Raw genomic sequence first — 22,127 nt, 5'->3', positions numbered from 1 at the left:
TCACAACAAAATTAAACTGTTTAACTGCGGGATTTTACGACTTTGATATTTACATTTCGGAACGTAGTGACATAACGAATTGTTTAATATTCCTATTCTTGTTATTTTTCACGTTTACTCGTGTTATTTAATGTATACAGGGTGTTTCAAAACCACACCGACAACCTTTGGGAGGTGATTCCTGACACCAAGATAAGAGAAAAACTATGGAGTAACCTGGATGCACAAATGCTTCCTTTTGGTGTTATAGGCTGCCGAAAACATGAGAAAATGAACTTTAAAGGTCCATAGCTTCAAAACTATGGGACCTACCATAGTCGGGCCAAGACTTCACTTAAGAACTAGTATGTGCCCTATTCAAATATCCATGTTTCAGATTCCTGCAATAGTTGTGCAACAATTTTTATAGAGGCACTTGGTGAGTATTTCAAATTATATGCCTGCAGCCAAACTCCCTCCATAAAAATTGTTGTGTGAGTATCTCAGTATTCAGAAACATGTATTTCTGGATGGCGCATATTACTCCCTAAGTGAATCCTTGATCAGACTACCGTAGGACCTATAGTTTTTAAGCTATTGACCTTTAAAGATCATTTTTTTCATGTTTCCGGCAGTCTGTAGCTCCAAAAGGAAGTATTTGTGCACCCAGATTGGTCTATAATTTTTGTCTTATCTTGGTGTCAGGAATCGCCTTTCGAATGTTGTGGGTGTTGTTTTGAAACACCCTGTATATAATAAATTTTTCTGTTTCCGAAATGCATGTGTAGTCGCATCACCAGTAATATTCTCATACAGTGACAGAAATACGCTAGTTGTTGCCCGGAGTCAAGAACTCGCCTTAGCGCCCCCTGACGAACCAAACAAAAACGTTTCCCCAAATATTTGCCCAATTTTGCGCCCTCCCAATCCGTCGCCCTGGGCACAAGTTCCGTTTGTCACTTCCTCCTAGTTACGTCACTGTTCCCATAACAATATCCAAATATAAAATGCCTTTATTAACCATTTCTGATGTCCTTTAGTGCTTCTGCACCAAACGAGAGAAATCTGTTCCGAAAGAATAAACATTTATTATTCGGAATAAACATGTGATTTTTCGAATTTCTCGAAAAGTACGCATGAGAATTAACTTTTACGCATGTTATTTTGTTCATCTCGAAAATCATATAAATCGATCATATCAGTGTCGTAAGCAAGCGGCTATCACGATTTTGACCTCCCTTGAGCAAAATGATATGAAAAAATAAACATTTATCATTTTAAGGTAAGGTAGAAAGGGGGAATTGGGTGGAAGGGGTAATTGGGAGCAAAACTTTTTTAAAGATTTATATTTTGCATTTCAGTATATTTTTGTGGAATTTAATTGCACCCGAATGTTGGGTGGATAGATGTTTATCAGGAAAAAAAAACTTAGATGAATTTTGAGAAGGTGTAATAATGACAAAAGTAACCAAAAACTGATTTGATTGAGAGATTACGTATTTGAAACCGAGTTTCAGGTTTGTGTGTATTTAGGTTTGAGTCACAATAAATCGCGCATTTGTTAATGTTTTGGTCCTGATTTTTTTGACTGCTGCTTAAAAAAATCATAATCATGGTGCCATGAAGAGCAGCAATCTTGAAATCACTGTGAGGCATTTAAAATTTTGTTAAAATTTGTACCTGGCAATTACCCCCAGGGGACAATTGGGGGCATGATGTGGGAGTAGATGGGTGGAATGCCTTGAGTGAACATTTTTTGCTTAGAATTCATTTAAATGTTATGCTATCTTTATCTTTTGTGGTGTACACTTTTGTTTCATAGTGCATTGTGCTTATTAAGCTATTTTATTGAACTTAGGCCTCCAGTGGCCGTTGCGTATGCCAATAGTGCTGATAATGTAAATAGGACCTGTTTATCAACCCAGAGTTTCAACACATGTTCTATTGTAATGGCTTATAGTTATTTAGCGTTAGTCTTATTACCTTCTCCTATGTTTGTTTGAATATCAGGGCTTGTTCTCTTTTTTCTTTTTCTTTCTTTTTTTCTTTTTTCTTTTTTACATTTTCGGCCAAAGTTTTGGCAGCTTATATATATTCGTATGTGATACATTTTGTACTACGTTCACAGGACAATATGCTATGCTATAAACAATAACTGGAAGGCTTGAAAAGGCATTCAGATATCTTTGAGATTTAGAAATAAGTTACTCCTTATTTTGCGAAAACAAAGGTATATTTTTTTTCTAGGCTACATAAAACGATTAGTTTTTAAGTGAAATATAAGTTATATACACCTAATGAAAGCTTGAGTTTTCTTCATTTACACCCAATCGCCCCCACGGGTTTATGTGCACTTGCAATGGTTTTAATGATTTTGCACCTAATTACCCCCAGCAGGGTAATTTAGTGAAAATCAGGCCAACAATAATAAAAATGTTGCAGCATCAAAAGTAAAAATGTCGAAGGCAAACCACTACCACATTAGGTGAAGAAGAACCTGCAATATACAGTTCTTAAACACTAGAAATACACCTATAACCTGTGACGAAAAAGAGGGTTGAAAAAAAATACCTTCGAATTCTCCCCTTCTACCATATGTATAAAAAACACCTGAAAGTATATGAATGTGGGAGGTTGAGCCCTCTCTTCACGAACTTCTACGTACGCCACTGATTCATAACAAAAATTAAAGTTTAAGAGTTCATGATAATTTTCGACTATATCTCAAATTAATCAAACCGTGTACTGTCATCTAGCTAATGTTATAATGAAAAGCTTCATAAAGGTGTTCTTCAGGTTCAGTTTTATCTTAATAGATGGCGGGGTTACCGATTTTCACATTTACAAAAAAAGTTTATTTTCTTTCTCGAAAACTGCGCATGACGATATACACACAACCATATCATTTGGTTCAGCTCTATGAGAGCTATCGGTTTTTACATGTCTTCTCATCTTCACGCATATTCCTTAAATGGTATTATTATTATTATTAATATTATTATTATTATTATTATTATTATTATTATTATTATTATTATTATTATTATTATTATTGTAGTAGTAGTAGTAGTAGTAGTAGGCTAGTAGTAGCAGTAAGGGTTAACACATGAAAAAATTTAATCTTTCAGCTTAACGTCCCACGTTTATCCCCTTCAGGCTAAGCCGGTGGCAGCTCATGTGGTTCGGATTCCACGTTAATCAGTAGGTCACGTCTTATATAGCCTCGCTGCTCAAACCAACGTTAAACTCAAAATTAACTGAACTCAACACTTTAGACTAAGGCAGACGGATGATTAAAACAAGTGAATGATGCTTGAAAAACTGGTGGAATGAGAATAAGGAAGGAAAACGGAATACCCCCAAGAAAATGCACGGGACGCGATGTTGTCCATCACAACCTTACTTGGACGAGGATCGAACCAGAAGGCCTACACAGCAGAGGTGAGCGCTCCACTACTAAGCCAGCATGCGCTCCCCTGAGCTAATACGTGAGATGTCTGTGTGGATGTTCATTCCTTGTTTAAGATACTTGCTTTGGATGTATTAGCAGATCTCGATCTCGAGTGTCATTTCAGGGCAACACATCCAGCCCTGGAACGACTCGAGACATGAAATACAAATTTTACATCTGTATAAAGTAGTACCGGATCGGAGGAAGACAATATTAAGCGCCATTTCGGGCGAAATTGAGTTATTAGGTGCAATGAATTGAGTTTTACGTGCCACGGTTATGCCGGTTAGGCTAAAGGAGACGGTAATGACTAATGAATGAAATGGTGGAATGAAGAAAGTGGGAGGAAACGGGAGAAAACCCACGCACACGGTGTTTGTCCACCACAAAGTTTACTTGACGGGGACTGGGATCGAACCCGGGACCCTAAGCACCAGAGATGAACGCTCTACCACTGAGCCATTGCGGTCCTGCAATTAATTGCGATTGGACAAGAGAACAGTATGTAGGTAGTTTAATTTAGAAATGTATCTACCGGTGGCAGAAGAAGCATTTTTGTTATGGGTCATAATCTTGCATTGCATTGGAATGAACTTTCTTGTCCAGTTTACTCACAAAAAAAAATGAAATGAAATAGGCCTATTTCAGTTTAAAGTCCCACAAATATGTCCTTATGCTAAGGGAGACAATAAATAAAACAAGTGAATAATGATGGATGAATTGGTGAAATGAGAAAGTGGGAGGAAACGGGAGTACCTCGAGAAACCCACGGACACAATGTTATCCACCACAAGCTTACTTCGCCGGGGATCGAACTAGGGACCCTATGCACCAGAGATAAGCTCTCTACTAGTGAGTCACCGTGCCCCTTCCAGTTTACTCGAAATTTAAGAAGAAAATGTTAACCTTCCTTCTAGCCGACCATATATAAAGAACAAGATTCGATTGTAATATACAACGAGGAACAACACGGACATCGTTTGGGAGGCGATTCCTAGCACCAAGATAAGACAAAAAATATAGACCAACCTGGGTGTAGAAATCTGTCATTTAGGAGTTAATATGCTGCCAAAAACATGAAAAATGAATTTTAAAGTCTATAACTCCAATACTATGGGACCTACTGTAGTCGGGTCCATAGGCGCCGACTTGAAGAAAATATTGGAGGGCCAAACAATGAACATCCTCATATTCAGCTATTTTCTATCAACTGTTTGATGAAGCCCCTCTTCTCCCCTCCCTCCCCAGTTCTCGGTTTGCTTTCCGCTTCATCCGCTTCGCTGCGAAATTCACGACCTAAGTCAAATTTGCCTAAAGCCAATAAAACAAATTTAAGTTCAAAATTTGGAAACTTCACTGCAAAATTTGGGAACGCACCATATTGATCTTCACTTGTCGTATCAGTGATGCCAGAGTGTTGGTTGAAGCTTCAGTGCTCTATTAAACACAGTTTTGAAAACGGCGTTTTCTACCGAATAAGAAGGCTGTTCCTAATATTTAATTAAAGGCACGAGGAAGCTTATGACAGAAATTCTTGCTCCTCTTTGTTAATTTTTACTCGACTGGATTATATTGGAGGGGCGAGGACCCCACCTTTAAATATTGGGGGGCCAAAAGTGCCCTGTCCCCCTAAAGTTGGCGGCTATGGCCGGGTCAAGTCTTCACTTACGAATTAGTATATGCCCTATCCAAATATCCATGTTTCAGAATCCTGCGGTACTGCCGCAACAATTTTATAGAGGCAGTTGTTGAGTACTCAAATGACATTCCCTCAGCCAAACTCCCTCTATAAAAATTGTTACGTACTCGATACTCGAAGTAGGATATGAAAGGGAAGGGGGACAGTGCTTACTTGATACTTCAATTTCTGCTTATTCCAGGGTATAATTTTGCATAATAAAAAAAAGGAGATAGTAATAAGCAAACTGTAATTATAATAGTATCCGTTCCCTCATCGGCTTCAATAACTTTGATCATAAATGTTGCATCAACTATTGTAACGAAGTTGAATAATATTATACATATATATATATCAGCGTTTCCCAACCTTTTTCAACTTGCGGCACACTGCGGGTGTTACTTGGATTCTCACGGCACACTTATATATATTATTATTTGTAAATATAAAACACAGTGGTATGTTTTCTGTGATTATTGATCTCCTCACAAAGGAGAAAGCTAGATCACTGTTTTTTTCCCCGCGGTAAATCATTATGCTTATTTTTCATTTTAATTTAAAAATAGAAAACAATTGCAATGAAATATTGGACTCAGATTTTTAAAATGCGCTTTCTTTTTAAAAACTGTATCCAACCTTAGATCACTAAATAACGAACGAACAAACAAATCTCTTACAGCCACCTTTAAACCAGAAATGTAAGTAATTTGTCGAAAGAATTGAATGATATTTTAAATTTTCAAGTTACGAAATAGTCTGCAACAATAAAGAAGCACTAATGGTCATAACAATGATAACAAATACTTTTTACATTAGAAATGTATAGAACAGTAACCCGGTATGAAACTTAAAATTGTAGATTCATAGTAGAGGTTCATAATAATGTTAAATATAAATATAAAATTGTTCCTATGTTTTGCAATTTGATTGCTATAAAATTAATAATTTTGTTTCGATTCCTCGCGGCACACCGGTTGGGAAACGCTGATATATATATATATATATATATATATATATATATATATATATATATATATATATATATATATATATATATATATATATATATATATATATATAATTAAACGTGTGTTCCCGAAAAGACGATAATTAAGTACTGACACCCTATTCTATGGAATACTGATAGAACTGTATTGTTTTTAATATATATACGTTTTTTAAGTACGTTATACACAATAAGTGACACAACATTTACGAGTAAAGTTATTGAAGGGGGAGAGGAAACGGATATTATTATAATTACAGTTTGCTCATTACTATCTCCTTTTTTATTATGCAAAATTACTCCCTGGAATGAGCACAAATTGAAGTATGAACTTTTCACCGTTCCCCTACTTCGAGTACCGAGTATGTAACAATTTTTATTGAGGGAGTTTGGCTGCGGGCAAAGGCTCCCATGTTGTGGTTTCCAGGGGGGGGCAAGTATAAGCGAAATTTCAAATATAGTTTCAAATTTTGCTGTAACTAATGTAAAAATTCTATTGGGTTTTCGATATTCCCAAGTATAATTTCCTCTTGGGGGGGCGAGCGCCCCACCTTGCTACCCCCCTGATGGGCGCCCTTGGCTGGGGAATGTAATTTGAGTTCTCAACAACTACCTGCCCTCCTCAAACGATGCCTCTGATACCAACAAATAACTGAATTTTCAGGGAGGCTCATAGAGGGCATCCTTGAATTATACGGGGTTCAACCCCCTTGGCTACCCCCCTAGCTACGGACCTGCAACATGACTTACGTAAAAGAATGCCTGAAAATTAAAAAAAAAAAAAAGTATTTCTCCTCTTCATATTTCATGCTCTCAAATTAGTATTTGAGAGAGAAAAGAGATTGCCGCATCTCGCTGTTCATGAGGACGTTCGTTTAACAAGCGTGGCGCCACCTTCAACGGAGAAGATCGCTGCAGTAGACCGCTAGACTGCTCGTTCTAGTGAAGTCTTAAAATTCACGAGATGTTGTCGAACGTATTTCCACGTCACACTGTTCTTCCTCCCGTTAGGATCAACATGTCATATATTTTGTGTTAGTCCACGATCCCGAGCATTCGTTATCATTAGTTTCAATGTCTTTTCCTTTCACTCTTTACACTAGTTTTGTGTATATAGAGGAACGAAAGGAAGATTATTTTATAGGTCACAGATCAAGAGCTGTAGCACCCCGTAGTTCTCTCATAGACACAGACTTGTGACGCATAAAATGTATAACAAAAATCTCTGAAGAACAGATTTCATACCAACAAGGCTTTGATGAAAAAAAAAAAAAAAAGAAGAAGAAGAAGAAGAAGAAGAAGAAGAAGAAGAAGCGCGTTTGTCAGTATACAAAAAGCTCGTTGTCGTTTCTTAGGCGGTAGGTATCCGAATTATTTATCTAAACTAGCCGTTTACAATGTACAGAAATAATAAATTGGTTTCTTCCTTAACCCTTGCATGCAAGAATTAACCCTTGAATGCATGAATTATTTTGCACTTTTTGTTCCATGACTAGCATACAGGTAAACATTTAGCATTTTTTGCTGTGCAAACGACGGTCACGAGCTTCTTAACCCTTGTGTGCATGAATTATTTTACACTTCTTGTTTCGTAACTAGGTCAACAGTTAGAATTTTTGCTGTGCTAACTGAGGTCCTGGGTTCGAATTCTGGATCAGGTTGTTTTGGTTTTTAAACGTTAGTTCTATCAGATGAATGCTGAGTAATTACCTTGGGCTTCAAAACTCTCTTCCCATTTCTTATTGTTGTTTTCAATGCAAAATGGCTTTACAGTAGAATTGTGTGATATTTCAATATCCGGACTTTAAAGGCACAGGGGAGTGAGTCATTTTTATTGAATTTTCAGGAGAGACAGAAAACAGTGACTTACTTCTTTTTGCCTTTAAGTGCCTTTGGACTTATATCCAATTTTATTGTTGCTATTTGATAAAGTATTCATAATACAACTACAAGCTTTCTAAGAATAAGAGATATCAGAACTCGCGTTTCAAATCTGGCAATAACTCATTTTCAGAAAACAATGACTTACTACCCTCTGCCTTTAAGGTCCGGATATATCAATAGATATTTTCAATTATTGATATCGAAGTCATATTGATCGATATATTGATATTATTGATATTTTCGATATATTTGATGTTGTTGATACTTTCAATATATGAATATTATTAGCCTACATATTATCGTTACTGAGAAAAACGAAATTTCTAGTTTTATATCCTATGGTTATGTCTTTTAGGCTAAAAAAAGTCGGATATGAAAACGAGTGATAGTGACTAATTAATGGAATGAAAATGTGGGAGGAAACGGGATAATCCCGACAAGACCCACGGATACAATGTTATTCACCAGAAACTATATCAAATAACTGAACACTCTTTACATTTTTAAAACAAAGTAATAGCTTCAACCTCCAAGTTATTTAAGAAATAATCATTCAAAATTATATTTGAGCTTGTGAACATGGATTAATGTTACATAAAATAATATCACTTGGTCCTCAATGTGCCCTGTATATTCAGTCTATATTCATCCCTTCTTGTATCCAACCTGAGGTCACATGCATTACTTCTTTCTTCACGAAATGATTTTTTTTTAAATTCAAACTCAAAAATCAAACGGGTCCTTGAACCTCAAAGTAAACATACTAATCGGCGCCTATGACCTCAACGCCTACTGTCTATTCTTGGCATTTTCTTCAAAATCAGGTCTTAATTGGTATAACTACTGCATAGATCTCTGTTTTTAATAAGGATTTCTGTCGCTACCTAGAAACTTAAAATGAGAGTAACAACGTTGACGGAATCAAGTACAAGCACCATTCCAATACATGGAACGAATGTCGCGCAAGAAAGTGAGCGAGGTATTTCGTCTCATAAGGAATTGAGCATATTAGAGAAAATTAGAAAACTGTTCAAAGTTGAAAATATACCGATTCACACAAGATCTTCACGATATACCGATTCACACGTACTTCTTACATGTATCCCGCTTACATCCGTTAAAATAAAAAGATTGTTCTAGATTTTTTTAAAGTGTTGTATGAACAAAGACAGTTATTAGGTCGTCAAAAACTATTGAGTATTATGCGCACGAGATGGCGTTAGTGTCCTTGTAATGTGAGTTCCTGTCACTACGGCATGGCGCGTCCTCAGTTCAGCAGAGCCGTCGCTAGAGGTAACGAGCGGGGCGGTCGCTCCGGGCGCTGATAGCAAGGGGGCGCCGAACGAGCAAGAAGAAATAAAAAGTGTTGAATAAAAGACCAAACGACGCGGCGCCTCGTATAAGTATTGACGCCCTATTAAATCAATATCGTTGTCAGTTTGCAAAGAAATAAATTTGTTTTTTCTTTCCTTATTCCATTGACATATGAAATGTTTCCAATTTGAAGGAACTCATTGGGATAATTTCTTCGTCAACTACTTGTATCGCCAGGATACTTTTTCTAAGCATATGTATCTAGTTCTATTTTGCTTTTTCTATCTATACATATAAACCACAAACACACACACACGTATATATATATATATATATATATATATATATATATATATATATATATATATATATATATATATATATATATATATATATATGGGGGTGTTTGTGTTTGAACGTGTCTTAGTGTACTTTTAATATGTTAATTAATCATGAGTAATCATATAATCAGAGCTTTCATTCATTATGCAATTAAATACTTAAGATAATTTCAAACATATGTAGTAGACAAACTATATTTTGGATTTTAAATACAAACATTAAACATAATCTGCACCTCCATCGATCAATATTTAGAAATTCACAAAGAAGGCTCCTTCTGAATTTACGCTATACTTCACATTTTTTTTTTTTTTTTTTCGTGAAAGCACTAACTCTATGGACTATAGAAGCAGGAGGTTCAATGCAGCGTTCATAAAGCCTCTACAGTGACTTCTATCCTTACCCAACTGGATCCAGTTTCTATTTTGTATTCCTATTTCTGCGAGATCCAACTTTATATTATCCTCGTATCTGGACCTAGATCTTCCTAATGGACGTTTTCCGATTAGATTTCCAGTCAAAATTTTGAAAGCGTTCCTACTTTCTTCCACTCTCAATACATGTCCTGGCCCTTGAGCCTCCTAGATATGATGGCTCAAAACAATGTTTGGTAAAGAGTATAAATTATGTAAATCCTCGTTGGAGTTTATGGAGTTTAAATTATGGAGTTTCCGCCATTTGTCCATTCCCGTTCCTTTTGGGTCCGAATATTTGTCTCAGGATCTTTTCCTCAAATACTTTCAGTCTATATTCTTCCGTCAGAGTAAGCGACCACGTTTCGCAACCATACAGAACAGGCATGATTATCGTTTTATATACTTTAAGCTTCAAATTCCTCGACAAAATTCCTCGAAAAAATATTTTGAACTGAATAATAACACGAATTCCCTGCTTTCAGTCGACATTTAATTTGTTCCTGGATATGATTTTGGTCTGTTAATATTGATCCTAGATCCTTAAGAGTATCCACTTTATCGAAAGTGGATACTTTTAAGGATCTAGGATCTTACAGTAATACGATCTAGCAAACTTCCATGTATTTAGTTTTTTCTACATTTACTTTTGAACCTGCAAGTGTTTAATAAGACTTCTCTATTTCTTTCTATTGTTCTCCTATCAGATTTACATGACCAGCATACTCCATAACCTGGTGAATACCATTTACTTCCAGGTACTGGTTGCTATCTTTGATTTCCCTTATAGCATGCTCCAGAATAAACTTGAATAATAATGTCGACAACGCATCTCCTTGTTTCAGGCCATTCTCGGCTTGGAAGCTCGTGGACAAGAATGTTCCTACTCGGACTTTACTTTAGGATTCATTTAAAAATATCTTAATTACTCTAACTAGTCTTTTCGATATTCCAAATTCTGCAAAAATGTTGTATAATGTTTCTCTCCTAATAAAATGGTAATCATTTCTACAATCAATATATAGTTGATGTACCGGGGTATTGCATTCCCACTTCTTTACAAGTATTTGTCAAATGGTAGCTACCTATTCGATAGTTGACTGATTTGGTCTAACTTTACACTGACAACCTCTAATAATTTCATCTGCGTATAGGATCAATCTTGCTAATAGAATGTTTGAGAGGATTTTATAGGATGTTGATAGAAGAGAAGTGTCTCGATAATTGTTACAATCTGTTTTGTTGCCTTTCTTGTGAATTGGAAAAATGATTCCTTCTTTCCACTCTTGTAGTAATTTCTTCTTGTTCCAGATAAGGAGAATGAGTTTATGTATTTTGTTCTAAACTCCCCCCCCCCAGTTAAAATTAACTCAACCGGAATTTAGTCTATAAAAGGAGATTTGTGTTTCTTTAGTTTCTTTATAGCGATTTCTACTTCTGTCAGACTAGACTCTGAAGTACACAAAATTTCGTAGATATCAGGCGGAAAACTTCTAAAACTTTTAGAACAAAAACCGCGACTTTTTGAAAGCTAAAATTAATGAACTTGAAGATAATAGCAAAAACAAAAACATTCGAGACATGTATAAGGAGATTTTAATGAATGACATGAATTTAAGAAAGGCTATCAACCACGCGCTTATATATTAAAGAAAGCCAACGGAACAGTTCTCACTGATACAGATAGTATCTTAAATAGCTAGGTAGATGGAAAGATTTCTTTGACAATTTGCTTAACACGCAGATAAAAACTAATGTGCTTGGAGAAAGGGAAATACACAACACAGAACCGTACATCCCAGAATCTAACCGAATAGAAGTAAAAATCGCTATAAAGAAATTAAAGAAATAGAAATCTCCGGCTGTAGATGAAATTTCAGCTGAGTTAATTTTAGCTGGTGACGAAAAATTATGGAACAAGATACACAAATTTATTATTTTTATCTGGAACAAAGAGGATTGCCACAAGAGTGGAAAGAATGGGTCATTTCCGTACAAAGGTGTTAGCATGTGTTGAGAAGTGGGTTCTGTACGAAACTCCAAGGCATCGTCATTATTGGTTAGCATCCCATGAACTGGTTCCAAAACAGCCGAAAACCAGCACTGCACCAGAAGAAGATCCTCCTGTGTGTTTGGTGGACTGCGTGGCATCGTGCATCGGGAACTGCTACCAGCTGGACAGAGCTTCAATGCAACTGTGTACTGTCAGCAGTTGAGCCATGCTAAAAAAAAACTCAAAACTCTGGAGCCAGCACTTCTGAATCGCAAAGAGATCCTCATGTTACAGGACAACGCTAAGCCCCACGTGGCTACGATGACCCGGGACATTATTCTACTCCTTGGATGGGAAACAATATTGCATCCGAGATACTTCCTGGATATTGCACCGTCCAATTATCACCATTGGACAATTACCTTGGAGAACGCCAGTTCAAATCATTAGTAGAGGTGCAAAATGCTTGATACTTTCTTCGCTTCACAGCCCACTAAGTTCTACCTCGATGGAATTCATGGCCTTCCAGAACGTTTGTAGAAGGTCGTCGATGCTGACGGGGATTATTTTTGATCTTCCAGGTACGTCTTGGGTGGCATATCAATGTTCGAAGGTAGTGGGTGAAAAAGCGACAGAACTTTCTTGGTTACCTTTATAGAAACTGGATCCAATTGGCTAAGGATAGAAGTCAATGGAGAACTTTTGTGAACACGGCATTGAACCTTCGGATTCCATAGGCTATAGAGTTATTTAGTTAGATGTCGTTAGTGTCCTAAACGGCAGAATGTATGAGTCGCAGAAGATTAGTCCTTACGTCATTTGATATTAACCTTAAAGTATTGGGCCGTGAAGATGAGTAAACATTTCACAAAACTGCACTACATTTTACATTTTTATTTCGATAAAAGTACAAGTGCTACGTAGGACCGTGAAGACATCTTCGCTGTTTATGGGCGAGATGAGTTATCAAAAGCAACAGCCCAAAGATTGTTCAATACCTTTCGTTCTGGAAAGGTTTGTGTCCAAGATATTCCTTGCAGTGGGCGACCAATCAAGAAAAAGTATGTGATATTTTGTCAAAAGCCGAGCAAGACCGGCATATAAACAGTTCTGATATTGTTAGTTACGTAAACATCTATCATCAAATAGTGTTAACCAATTTGGAGAAAAAGTGGCTACAAAAAGAAACTTGATGTTTGGATGCCATATGATTTGACTCAAAAGTGATTACTCGATCGAATTTCCATCTGCGAATCTCTACTGAAACATAACGAACTCAAGCCGTTTCTGACGCGGATAACAACGTGCAAAGAAAGATCGTGGTTAAAGCGAGGAGATGCTCCACAGTCTGTGGCAAAGCCCACATTAACACCTAGGAAGATTATGCTGTGCATTTGATAGGATTAGAAGAGTATCGTACATCTTGAGCTGCTATAACCAGACAGAACGATATACTCGGTTCTGTTCTATCGACAATTGACGCGAGCGCACCTACAATTCAAACGAAACGGACAGAACTGTCAACTGAAAGGGTGTCGTACACCACGCTGACAATGCTAGACCTCATATATCTTTAACGACTTGTCAGAAATTGAGAGGACTTAGCTGGGAGGTTTTAATGCATCCACTGTATAGCTCGGACCTAGCATTATCATAATATTATTTGTTTCGGTCTCTGCAGAACCTCCTGAATGGTGTTACGTTAGTTTTACAGAAAGTCTGCGAAACCAAGTGTCATAATGTTTTGATCAGATATAGCGTCGGTATTATAGTGTTACCGGGAAAATGGCAGCGAACAAAATTGTACGTATGTGGTTTAATAACGATACTGGTTCGACAAGCATTTAGAAATTAAGTGAAGAACAGTACGAGTTACCCAGGAGCAGACGTTAACTCAGACCGTAATTTAGTTTTGATGAAGAGCGAACTCCGACTAAAGAGGAAACGAGTAGTAGCATCAAACAAAAGATGGAACACAATCAAGCTAAGAGATGAAAACATGAAAAGGGAATTTCCAAATACGACAGACAAAGAAACGTCTAAGGTAGCTTTAGCAGGTGATGACATCGACTCGAAATGGAAAGTAATGAAAGCAGGGTTACAAAAGTTACCGACGAGCACATAGGAAGAGAAACGAGAACCCAATATAAACCCTGGATAACAGCAGAAATATTGGAAATGATGGAGCAAAGAAGACAGTTCAACATAACAAACAAAGAAGAGGAGTACAAAAGGTGCAGAAATCACAACAACAGAGAAGTAAAGAAGGCCAGTGAAAACTGGATAAACAATGTATGTAAAGAAATTGAGGAAAATGTAGTCAAAGGCAATACAGAAACGGCATATAGAAAGGTTAGAGAACAGTTCGGTGAGAAAAAGAAACGCACAGACATTATCATAGACAAGGACGGAACAATGCTAATAGAAGAGGAGTAGATAACAAGAAGATCGAAGGAATACATTGAAGAACTCTACAAAGGAGACAGAGTGAACGAAGAAGAGATAGAGAAGGAAGAAGATGTCGATGAAAATGAATTAGGACCATCAATTTTAAAGCGCGAATTTGACAATGCTTTGGAGAAAATGCAACATCGTAAAGCCCCAGAAATAGACCAAATACCAACGGAAGTGATTAAGAATCTCGGAATAGCAGCAAAGAAGAAACTATTTAATCTTATTAATGAAATGTACATCTCGGGAAAAATACCAAGAGACTTCGAGAAAAGCATATTGCTACCTATCCCGAAGATAAAAGGTGCACGAAAATGCGAAGAGCACAGAACGTTAAGTTTGCTTTCCCATTCATCAAAAATACTGTGCAAAATTATCGCACAACGAATAGAAGGGAAGATCGAAGAACGGCTATCGGAGGAAAAAGGGAACAAGGGAAGCAATACTAAGTCTACGGTTGATCATGGAACAGCACATCCGAATAAACAAACCAATTGTCGTAACATTTGTAGATATAGAGAGAAAAAAGTTTTTGACAATGTAGATTAGAATATAATGTTCAGAGCGCTGAAGAATCTGACAGTGGATTACAGAGACAGAATAATAATATACCAACTTTACAGGAACTAAACAACTGTTATAGGAAGAGATCAGAAGGAAGCAAGAATGAGTAAAGGAGTAAGGCAAGGATGTAGACTTTCACCTCTCCTATTCAACGTCTATATAGAAGAGGCTATAAAAGAATTCTCTGATAAAAACGAGAAAGGCGTAAAAGTAAATGGTCAGATTTTCAGCACAGTAAGGTTTGCTTATGACATAGCATTGATAGCGGAGAACGATGAGGACTTGCAGGAAGCACTTTCAAACTTGGACGACCAACTGGAAAAAGCATGCAAATGAAGATAAATAAGAAGAAAACCAAAACCATGAAGTGCACAAGAAAAGGACAGGAAAAGGCAAAGTATAGCTAGATGGAGAGAAAATCGAAACGTTAAGACATTTCCCTATCTAGGAAGTCTGATATTCTCGGACGAAAAAGTGAAAAAGACGTAAGTTCCAGGATAACGTAGGCTAAACAAACATTCAATAGGAAAAGAGGACTACTAACATCAAGAAATGTGTCGTTGGACGTTCGTAAACGATTTATTAAGTCCATGGTATGAAGCGTGGCGCTTTACGGATCAGAGACGTGGACATTGAGAAAAGCTGAAATATCCAAGCTGGAAGCATTTGAAATGTGGTGTAGGCGCAGAATGCTAGGTATATCATGGATCGAAAGGAAAAGGAATGAAGACGTACTAAAGGAAGCTAATGAAGGACGACATCTCATGAAGATAATAGGAAAAAGAAGAAACAGCATGCTTGGCTATCTTATCCGGCACTCTTATTGGATCACCGTGCTGAAAGAGGGAAAGGTAGAAGGAAAACCAGGAAGAGGAAGACCAAGGATAGAATATCTAGATTCAATTACGAAGAGGCCTTATCAAAGTATAAAACAACTCTCTCAAGCGAGAGAAAAGTTTTAAAATTTCCATGTTGCCCACCAACCTATGGTTGAGGTGAACAAGAAGAAGAAGATTTTCAAATAACAATAAATTCCTTCTGACGGCAAAAGACAATTGAACAAAATGGCGTATATGTAGTTTCACAATGTTATTCTCAAATAACAAGAAATGTATTCTCAATTTTGACCTCCAATGACTCAATACTTTTTAGACAACCTGGTGTCAATTAACTAGTTTGAAAAAAAATGCCTTGCTATCGCGTGAAATCGTAATTAATGATTGCTTGTGACCAATTTGTACCAAACTAAAATGTAAATTTCTCTACTCATTCGAAAGTGACCAATAATTTCTTTCTAAGGACTGTTGCATGTACTGTAAAGTGATGTAAAACTTTAGTCTGTTGTTTGCAAAGATAATAATTGCTGTAAATAATTTATTTTTTTGATATACATCAAGAATATCATCTTCTTTATATAGATTAGAGAAGGAAGATTTTCACTACAAAATCATCTGCCAGGTTTGTTTCTAGATTACATGAATATTCCGTATCGCTTAATGTTAATTTTGTATGCAACTGAAAGAAGAGGTAAAAGTGGATCTGAAAAGGGGGGGGGGGACGGTAGGTAGTGGAATGACGTCACGCCGTCACCAAATGCCTATCTTTGCCTATTGTAATTTTTTTAGGAACTGGGGGCACACCGTACATATCTTTGGAGGTGAGGGGACGGCGGCGTCCCCTCACGTTCCCCTTCACTTTTACTCCTGATTGAATGGATGTTTCTTTTCAGTATCTCGAATTGAATTTTTGTGCCTATTTTACTGTTAATTTGTTGAATTATGATTATGCATTTTGCCTGCCTGTTTTCTCTATTTACAGACATTTGTAGCCGCAGACTCGTGGAAGTATATGCTGACATGAAAAAAGTTATATGTTGCTAGTTACGAGTTACCTTTTCTTGTTGAATGATTCTTTGGCTACGGCAATTCTCGATCTGATCTCTCTGGTGCAGTAAACGTCTCTCGTCAAAAAACTTCCCAGATATATGAAATTATCAACCTCTTCCAGGTCTCTTTGTTCTACTCTGATCCATAAGGGCGTGTTTCCACGGGATATCTTTATGACTTTGGGAGAAGCTAGACAAGTTCTATGTATTGAGTATTGAACTCTACTGTATGTTTCGGAGACTTGGACATTACAGAAGTTAGGAAAGAAATATTTAGAGAGCTTCGGAATGTGGTGTTGGAGGAAGATGGAGGAGATAAAATGGACAGAGAGAGCAACAAACGAAGATGTTTTAAAACAGATAGGAGAGAGGAGGACCATTCTAGCCAGCATCCTTCGTAGGAAAACTAATTGGATTGGACACATCTTGCGAAGAAATCGTCTTCTTCATAACGCTGTAGAAGGAAAGATGGAAAGAAAGTATGGAATAGGAAAAAGAAGTTGAGTTGAGTTGATTTTAGTTTAGCGTCCCTTTCAGCAGCGAGGCTATATGAGACGTGGACCTACTGATTAACGTGGAATCCGAACCACATGAGCTCCCGCCGGGAATCGAACCCGGGTCTCCCACGCCAAAGGCGCGTACGCTAACCGCTTAGCCACGAAGGAGCTCAGGAAAAAGAACACAACTGATTGATGATTTGAAAAAATAGAAGAAAATATTAAAAGTTGAAAGAGGAAGCTGAATATAGAGAAATGTGAAGGAAACATTTTCAGACCCAGTCCCAGGACTTGAAGACATCAGAATACAATAATAATAATAATAATAATAATAATAATAATAATAATAATAATAATAATAATAATAATAATAATAATAATAATAATAATAATAATAATAGAAGAAGAAGAAGAAGAGGGAAAATCTTATTCTAATCCTAGGGTAAAGAACAGTGTTTCTGCCAAGTATATTTCCGAGAGCTTCAGCCCCCCCCCCCCTTCTTCCGGAGCTACTATAAACTAAATAATGATTGTACGTCATTCTTGCGCAGGGTTCGTCCGCTACCAAATAGTGCAGTGTTCCAGTGCAGCTCCTTCATATTTTGATTTTGTCTCCCCTCCAGGGCCGGCTCTAGGCAATTGCCGCCCCATGAAATTGCATCATTTGCCATCCAATTTGTCCAGAAACAACAAATCTTAAAAGCTGCGATTCATCATAAACAACGAAGTTCAGGGAAACACCACTCGCACTAAGAAAAGCCTTAGCGCCACAAATAAAATCTCGTTGTGCCTGTTTTTTTTTTTTTTTTTTTTTTAAATAATAATCTATTATGTTAGTGAAAGACAAAGCAAACACATCTGCAGAGAAAAAATTGTAATCTTTTTTGTAGAATTCAATATCGAGCTTCAATCTCAATATATCAGTTTGCAATTCCAGTGCAACTAGCTCTTTGAATCTTTATTTCTTGATTTTACTTCTACACCAGTTAAAAGAATAAAAACAAAAAGAAATTTCCACTTTCAGTGATAAGGAACTTATTTGTGAGAAAGACAAGAATAGTTTTCATATCAAAACTGTGATAACTAGCTAAAATGGAACAGATGTTCGATACTGTTCGAGAATTGAGTCCTTGTAATTGACAACAATCAATCAATTCATGCTGGGACTTGTTTGACCATTTGCTTTAACACTGTCCAAGTGACCTGAAAGTAATGCGATTTAAACATGATTTATGAATGTAGTATTCAAATAGAAGGCCAGCTTAGTAAATTTAACTACCATCATCATGAAGTGTGTTTCCAACAAGAAATATTTATTTCAAATAATATAGTTATGACAGATTTTTGCCACCCCGTGCAAATGCACGTTTTACACATATAATAAAGCCGGCCCTGCTTCTTTCCCTGAACAAAATTTTCTGGAAGAAATCCTAGTGAAGAAATACTTGATGATCGAGTGTTCCGAATATTTCTACGAAAGAATACGAAATGACAAAATATGACACTGAATGAGCACCGGTTATGAGTTAATGATTTCCCGCTCAGGCTCCTTCCAGCCAGGCTGGTAGCCAGCCCAAAAATGTGGGTGGGGCGGTAGAGGTTAGGAAGACCCGATCCAATCATATTATAGTTCACCATATTATAGTTCATTTCCAAGCTTACCGTGAGAATTTTAGGGGGGCAGTAAAATTTTAGGGGCGCGCCTCCTTAAACCCTTCGTGAATATCGGCCTGCTTTCCGCGCCAGTTAACACAAGTTCCCACGCACAAATATGCACTGGGTCTACGGACTTCAGTGGCTCAAAAAGAATTAGTTAATATGGATCTAGCTAAGTGTCATAATTTCTAACAAAAAATCAATATTTGAATATGTAGAGAAAAGACAACGTCCTGGCAACACTAGAACGACCATATGGCAATATAAAAAAGAAAAAAACACTGAACAATGACGTGTTTAGCGATTAGGGAGCAATGTGACATTACTCATACTCGTTTTATAGGTTAAACGGTATTACTCACTACGTTATACCAGAACACTTTCCACACAGATCAAGATAAGGCTTAGTTTGAAAATACAACAGCACAAAGATAACAGCGTAACTCGTATGCTTTCTTCTTTCTTTTAAGAAAAGAAAAGAAAAAAGACTGATAGAAAATAATGCCACCACTTGCGCAAATAGCAATGGTGCGACCAAAGATACAATTGTAGAAACATTTGCTTACGTGCATTTTAAGAATTTATTTATGTCAGCAGAAAGTTATTTATAGACGTAGACATTCATAGGCGCAGACGCACAAAATCAAATATTGACAGGAGAAAGTTATTCCAATTGTAACACATTTACAGGCAAAATCGACCTTCGCCGGTTTAATTACGTCAAAGCGGAGATATTTAAATACATGGTTATCATATTCGTTTCGCAACTTGTTCGTTGTTCTAGGCTCGCAAGTTCCGCAGCTGAGAAGTTTGATATATTTGCCTAAATCGCATTTAATGAATTGTGATATGGTACCTTAAAACAGATATCAGTCGACTTCTAAACAGTTTCTTCCCAATTCTCATTGTTATTGTTCCCGTAACATAAAATAGCTGACATAGTATGTTGATAAGTTAATTTGTATAGCAACGTTTGAAATTACCATTATCGACTTTATCTAAAAATTTATTCTCAATGTATTCAAAGTTTTCTGGTTCTATTTTATCCAAATTATTAAAACATTCCATTCGACCGGTATTTCGCACACAAAATAAATTTTATACGAAATTTACAATTTTTCAAAGTATTTAATAATCTGTTTAGTCCAAAAAAAATAAGCAAAGTTTATTCTGTTTATGTATACATATAAACTTATGGCAAAATCCAGTTTATTTTCATTGCACTAAAAGTTTTCCTGTTCAATTTAGTCTTAAATATTAGCAAATACCATTTTCCTAAACACACAAAATAGACTCAGTCAATTTTTTTTCTTTTTCATTAAAATATTTAAACCTTTCTAGCTCAGTTTAGACCCAAATATGACCAAATTTCATCTTATTTAGGCACACAAAACAAATTTTAGGTAACAAAATGTTATTCTCAATTTACTCAAAGCTTTGAGATACCAGTTAGTCTCAGATAGTAATTAAGTTGGATTACACACTTAGGCACACAAATACTTCAGTCAAGCTAAAGTTTATTCTTATTGTATTCAAAGCTTGCCGGTTCAATATTGTCTTAAATATAAGCAAGTTCCATTTTCTTTAGACTCACAAAAGACTTCAGTCCACCTAAAGTTTTCCTCAACGCATTTGACGGTTTCTAATTGTACTATTTAGTCTCAAATATAATCAAATGTTATTCTATTACGAAATAAATTTTAGGCAATCCAAAGGTATTCCTCAACGTATTTAACATTTCCAGATATATGATATTGATTAATCCCAATATTAGCAAATTTTATCTTATTTAGGCTAGCAATACAAATTTTAGTCAACCTTTACTTTATTTTCATTGTGTTCAAAGTTTTTTGGTTCCATTTAGTTCCAAATATTAAAAAATGTCACTCTATTTAGGTGCATAAAAAGTTTAGGTGATCCAAATTTTATTCTTAATATATTGGTTTTCCACTTCAATTTAGTCAGAAATATTAGCAAATTCCATTCTCTTTAGACATACAAAATAAAATTTTATCAATGTAAAGGGTTTTTTTTAGTACAAAGTTTTCTAGCTCAAATTAGTTCGAAATTTTAGCAAGTTCTATTCTTTTTTTTTAGATACGTACAAAAAATTGACTTTAATCAATATATATATCTTTATGCTATGTATTCAAAGTTTTCTAGTTCTTGTAAAATCAAATATCAGCAAGTTTCATTCTATTTAGCCACTCAAAATAATCTTTAGGGAATCTAAAGTATATTCTCAATGTGTTCAAAGTTTACAGATACGCCTTAGTCCCAAATATAATCAAATTTAATTCTGTTTAGGCATACAATATAATTTTAGTCAATCTAAAGTTTGTTTTCGGTATATTTAAAGATCTTCCCGTCCACTTTATGCCCATACGTCAGCAATTCCACTCTCTTTAGACACTCAAAATAAACTTTTTTGGCAATCTAAAGTTTTTCTCATGTATTCAAAGTTTACCAGTTCAATTTATTTCTAAACATTGATAAATGCCATTCTCTTTACACACACAAAATAGACCTCATTTAATCAAACGTCTTGTCAGTGTATTCAAAGTTTTTAGTTCAAATCAGTCCCATATACCATATTAGCAAATTGAGTCTTATTTAGGCACATACAAGCAACTTCAGGTAATCTTATTTATACACTTGGTGCATTTTCACATACTAACTACGGATGTTGAAAAATTTTTCTTTAAACTTTTAGGAACATCAAAATAATAATAGCATTGAATCCTAGTTTTAAATTATGTGCTGCATTTATATATGTTAATATTCCACACAAAATTTGACCCCATCAAAGAAATTCTATGGATGCCATTGCATAGAAGAAAATATGTTGCAGAGCACTGCTTGGGTAGATCATAGTTAAACTAGTCTATAGTATTTGTTTTCCAGAAAGTGGTAGTGATGATCTGAATGTGGTCTCTGGTTACATAAATGATTTTGAAATAGGGAAAGCTTGCTTTATAGTGTAAGCTGCAACTCGGCCGACTTTAAATAAGCAC

General features: G+C 36.1%; 1 protein-coding gene across 10 annotated transcripts in view; it reads right to left on the bottom strand.

Annotated features, from left to right (window-relative positions):
- Rim (Rab3 interacting molecule) overlaps window positions 1-22,127 on the bottom strand; it is a 516,869-nt gene that overhangs the window by 457,378 nt on the left and 37,364 nt on the right. The gene's annotated exons all lie outside the window — the stretch shown is intronic.

The sequence above is a fragment of the Thermobia domestica genome, chromosome 8 (assembly GCF_964235325.1).
Source record: "Thermobia domestica chromosome 8, izTheDome1.hap1.1, whole genome shotgun sequence".
Taxonomy (NCBI): Eukaryota; Metazoa; Arthropoda; class Insecta; order Zygentoma; family Lepismatidae; genus Thermobia; species Thermobia domestica.
The sequence above is the reverse complement of the archived record's forward strand: the minus strand, read 5'-3'. Positions and strand labels throughout refer to the sequence as shown.